The sequence below is a fragment of the Arachis hypogaea genome, chromosome 16 (assembly GCF_003086295.3).
Source record: "Arachis hypogaea cultivar Tifrunner chromosome 16, arahy.Tifrunner.gnm2.J5K5, whole genome shotgun sequence".
Lineage (NCBI taxonomy): Eukaryota > Viridiplantae > Streptophyta > Magnoliopsida > Fabales > Fabaceae > Arachis > Arachis hypogaea.
In genome coordinates, this window is record NC_092051.1 from 88,301,032 (window position 1) to 88,306,716 (window position 5,685).

Genomic DNA, 5,685 nt, shown 5'->3' on the forward strand with positions numbered 1-5,685 from the left:
TCTTATTTCGCTTCTAAGATATTCATTCGCACTTCGACCTGAATGTGATGAACGTGACAATCATCATCATTCCCTATGAACGCGTGACTGATAACCACTTCCGTTCTACATTAGATTGAATGAGTATCTCTTAGATCTCTTAATCGGAATCTTCGTGGTGTAAGCTAGAATGATGATGGCATTCAAGAGAATCCGGAAAGTCTAAACCTTGTCTGTGGTATTCCGAGTAGGATTCAATGACTGAATGACTGTGATGAGCTTCAAACTCGTGATTGCTGGGCGTAGTGACAGACACAAAAGGATAGTAAATCCTATTCCAGCATGATCGAGAACCGACAGATGAATAGGCGTGCCGTGACAGGGTGCGTTGACCATTTTCACTGAGAGGATAGGATGTAACCATTGACAAGGGTGATGCCTCCAGACGATTAGCCGTGCCGTGACAGGGCATTTGGATCATTTTCCCGAGAGAAGACCGAAAGTAGCCATTGACAATGGTGATGCATTACATAAAGCCAGCCATGGAAAGGAGTAAAACTGATTGGGTGAAGATAGCAGGAAAGCAGAGGTTCAGAGGAACGAAAGCATCTCTATTCGCTTATCTGAAATTCTCACCAATGATTTACATAAGTATTTCTATCCCTATTTTATTAATTATTTTCGAAAACTCCATTACTATTTTATATCCGCATGACTGAGATTTACAAGGTGACCATAGCTTGCTTCATACCAACAATCTCCGTGGGATTCGACCCTTACTCACGTAAGGTATTACTTGGACGACCCAGTGCACTTGCTGGTTAGTTGTGCGAAGTTGTGAACCATGGTATTGGCATCATGTTTTTGGCGCCATTACCAGGGAAAGAAAGAGCGATGAATTTTACATAATCAAAGTGTAATCACAATTTCTGCGCACCATGTTTTTGGCGCCGTTGCCGGGGATTGTTCGAGTTTGGACAACTGACAGTTCATCTTGTTGCTCAGATCAGGTAATTTTCTTTTTGTTTTGTTTTCAAAAATTTTTCAAAAATCTTTCAAAAATTTTTCTTTTGTTTTCGAAAAAAAAATAATAATAATAAAAATAATGTTTTCAAAAATAAATTATTCTATGGCTTCAAAACTTTTAAGAATGAATTCTAGAGTTTCATGGTAACATGTTGAATCCTATCTGGCTGAAAAGCCATACCCAAACTCCTTTGGGATTGGTCTTCACTTAATCACCTCAATGGATGTAAATCCATTCTAAAGCTTGGCTGGCTATTAAGCCATGCCTGACCCTTTGATTGGAGCTTAGACTAAAGAGCATAAGATTCCTGGAATTCATACTAAAAAGTTTAGAATCCTTATTTTTGTTTTTCAAATAATTTTCGAAAAAAAATACAAAAAAATTAGAAAATCATAAAGATCAAAAATATTTTTTGTGTTCTTGTTTGAGTCTTGAGTCATGTTATAAGTTTGGTGTCAATTGCATGTGCATCTTGCATTTTTCGAAACAATCATGCATTCATAGTGTTCTTCATGATCTTCAAGTTGTTCTTGGTAAGTCTTCTTGTTTGATCTTTGCATTTGCATGTTTTGTGTCTTTTCTTGTTTTTCATATGCTTTCCTGAATTCTTTATGTCTAAGCATTAAAGAATTCTAAGTTTGGTGTCTTGCATGTTTTCCTTGCATTAAAAATTTTTCAAAAATATGTTCTTGGTGTTCATCTTGACATCAAAGTGTTCTTGGTGTTCATCTTGACATTCATAGCATTCTTGCATGCATTCATTGTTTTAATCTAAAAATTTCATGCATTGCATCATTTTTCTGTTTTTCTCTCTCATCATAAAAATTCAAAAATCAAAAAAATATCTTTCCCTTTTTCTCTCTTAAAATTTCGAAAATTAGATTTGACTTTTTCAAAATTTTTTAAAAATCCAGTTATTTTTATGAGTCAAATCAAATTTTCAATTTGAAAATCTTATCTTTTTCAAAATCTTTTTCAAAAATCAAATCTTTTTCATTTTTCTTAGTTATTTTCGAAAACTTTAAAAATATTTTTCAAAAATATTTTTCTTATCTTTCTCAAATAATTTTCAAAAATAACATCATCAATTAATGTTTTGATTCAAAAATTTCAAGTTTGTTACTGGCTTGTTAAGAAAGATTCAAACTTTAAGTTATAGAATTATATCTTGTGATTTCTTGTGAATCAAGTCATTAATTGTGATTTTAAAAATCAAATCTTTTTCAAAACTAACTTCAATCATATCTTTTCAAAAATATCTTCTTATCTTATCTTTTTCAAAATTTGATTTCAAAATATCTTTTCTAACTTCTTATCTTCTTATCTTTTCAAAATTGATTTTCAAATTTGTTTCAACTAACTAACTAACTTTTTGTTTGTTTCTTATCTTTTTCAAAACTACCTAACTAACTCTCTCCTCTAATTTTCGAAAATATCTTCCCTCTTTTTCAAAAATTCTTTTTAACTAACTAATTATTTTAGTTTTTGATTTTCGAAAATTACTAACCTTTTTCAAAAACTATTTTCAAAAATCACTAACTCTTTTTCAAAAATTATTTTCGAAATTTTCCCTCTCTCATCTTATTCTATTTATTTATTCATGTACTAACATCTCTCCCCCACCCACCAAAAATCCGAACCCTCTCTCTCTCTCTCTTTCTGAGTTCAGATTTTTCTCTTCTTCTTTTTTTCTACTAATAATAAGGAACCTCTTTACTGTGACATAGAGGATTCCTCTTCTTTTCTTTTTTTCCTTCTCTTTCTTATGAGCAGGGACAGAGAAAAAGGCATTCTTGTTGAAGCTGATCCAGAACCTAAAAGGACTCTGAAGAGAAAACTAAGAGAAGCTAAATTACAACAATCCAGAGACAACCTTATTGAAAATTTCAAACAAGTAAAGGAGATGGCAGCCGAACCCAACAACAATAATGCAAGGAGAATGCTTGGTGACTTTACTGCACCTAACTCCAATTTACATGGAAGAAGCATCTCTATTCCTGCCATTGGAGCAAACAATTTTGAGCTGAAACCTCAGCTAGTTTCTCTGATGCAGCAGAACTGCAAGTTTCATGGACTTCCATCTGAAGATCCTTTTCAGTTTTTAACTGAATTCTTACAGATCTGTGATACTGTTAAGACTAATGGAGTAGATCCTGAAGTCTACAGGCTCATGCTTTTCCCATTTGCTGTAAGAGACAGAGCTAGAATCTGGTTGGACTCTCAACCCAAAGACAGCCTGAACTCTTGGGATAAGCTGGTCACGGCTTTCTTAGCCAAGTTCTTTCCTCCACAAAAGCTGAGCAAGCTTAGAGTGGATGTCCAAACCTTTAAACAAAAAGATGGTGAATCCCTCTATGAAGCTTGGGAAAGATACAAACAGTTGACCAAAAAGTGTCCTTCTGACATGCTTTCATAATGGACCATCCTGGATATATTCTACGATGGTTTATCTGAGTTATCAAAGATGTCATTGGATACTTCTGCAGGTGGATCCATTCACCTAAAGAAAACGCCTGCAGAAGCTCAAGAACTCATTGACATGGTTGCTAATAACCAGTTCATGTACACTTCTGAGAGGAATCCTGTAAGTAATGGGACGCCTATGAAGAAGGAAGTTCTTAAAGTTGATACTCTGAATGCCATATTGGCTCAGAACAAAATATTGACTCAGCAAGTCAATATGATTTCTCAGAGTCTGAATGGAATGCAAGCTGCATCCAACAGTACTCAAGAGGCTTCTTATGCAGAAGAAGCTTATGATCCTGAAAACCCTGCAATAGCAGAGGTGAATTACTTAGGTGAACCTTATGGAAACACCTATAACTCATCATGGAGAAATCATCCAAATTTCTCATGGAAGGATCAAAAGCCTCAACAAGGCTTTAATAATGGTGGAAGAAACAGGTTTAGCAATAGCAAGCCTTTTCCATCAGTCACTCAGCAACAAACAGAGAATTCTGAGCAGAATCCATCTAGCTTAGCAAACTTAGTCTCTGATCTATCTAAGGCTACTGTGAGTTTCATGAATGAAACAAGGTCTTCCATTAGAAATTTGGAAGCACAAGTGGGCCAGCTGAGTAAAAGGATCACTGAAATCCCTCCGAGTACTCTCCCAAGCAATACAGAAGAGAATCCAAAAGGAGAGTGCAAGGCCATTGACATAAGCACCATGGCCGAACCTGTAAGGGAAGGAGAGGACGTGAATCCTAAAGGGGAAGACCTCCTGGGACGTCCAGTGATCAATAAGGAGCTTCCCTCTGAGGAACCAAAGGACTATGAGGCTCATCTAGAGACCATAGAGATTCCATTAAACCTCCTTATGCCATTCATGATCTCTGATGAGTATTCCTCTTCTGAAGAGAATGAGGATGTTACTGAAGAGCAAGCTGCCAAGTTTCTTGGTGTAATCATGAAGCTAAATGCCAAATTATTTGGTATTGAAACTTGGGAAGATGAACCTCCCTTGTTCATCAATGAACTAAGTGATCTGGATCAACTGACATTGCCTCAGAAGAGACAGGATCCTGGAAAGTTCATAATACCTTGTACCATAGGCACCATGATCTTTAAGGCTCTGTGTGACCTTGGTTCAGGAATAAACCTCATGCCCCTCTCTGTAATAGAGAAACTGGGAATCTATGGGGTACAAGCTGCTAAAATCTCATTAGAGATGGCAGACAATTTAAGAAAACAGGCTTATGGACAAGTAGAGGACGTGTTAGTAAAGGTTGAAGGCCTTTACATCCCTGCTGATTTCATAGTCCTGGATACTGGAAAGGTAGAGGATGAATCCATCATCCTAGGAAGACCTTTCCTAGCCACAGCAAGAGCTGTGATTGATGTGGACAGAGGAGAATTGATCCTTCAATTAAATAAGGACAACCTTGTGTTTACAACTCAAGGATCTCTCTCTGCATCCATGGAGAGTAAGCATAAAGAGCTTCTCTCAAAGCAGAGTCAAACAAAACCTCCACAGTCAAACTCTAAGTTTGGTGTTGGGAGGCCACAACCAAACTCTAAGTTTGGTGTTGAACTCCCATATCCAAACTCTAAGTTTGGTGTTGGGGAGTCTCAACAAAGCTCTGCACATCTGTGAGGCTCCATGAGAGCCCACTGTCAAGCTATTGACATTAAAGAAGTGCTTGTTGGGAGGCAACCCAATTTTTATCTAACTATATTTTTCTTGGTTATATGTCTTTATAGGTTCATGATCATGTGGAGTCACAAAATAAATATAAAAATTGAAAACGGAATCAAAAATAGCAGAAGAAAAATCACACCCTGGAGGAAGCATCTGCCTGGCGTTCAACGCCAGAACAGAGCATGGTTCTGGCGCTGAACGCCCAAAATGGGCAGTATCTGGGCGCTGAACGCCCAAAATGGGCATCATCTGGGCGATGAACGCCAGAATTGCACCCTGGAGAGGAGCTGGCGCTGAACGCCCAGAACAAGCATGGTTCTGGCGTTCAACGCCAGAAATGGGCAACAAATAGGCGTTGAACGCCCAAAATGGGCACCAACTTGGCGCTGAACGCCCAGAGTTGTGTGCAAAGGCATTTTGCATGCCTAATGGGTGCAGGGATGTAAATCCTTGACACCTCAGGATCTGTGGACACCACAGGATCATCTCAGGATCTGTGAATCTCACAGGATCCCCACCCACCTCACCCTCTCTCTCT

General features: G+C 37.6%; 1 non-coding gene across 1 annotated transcript; it reads right to left on the minus strand.

Annotated features, from left to right (window-relative positions):
• Window positions 1-3,308: 3,308 nt before the first annotated feature.
• Window positions 3,309-3,416, minus strand: LOC112760482 (small nucleolar RNA R71). Its single transcript, XR_003180920.1, has one exon. It is a non-coding gene; the product is annotated as a small nucleolar RNA R71 (small nucleolar RNA).
• Window positions 3,417-5,685: the final 2,269 nt, after the last annotated feature.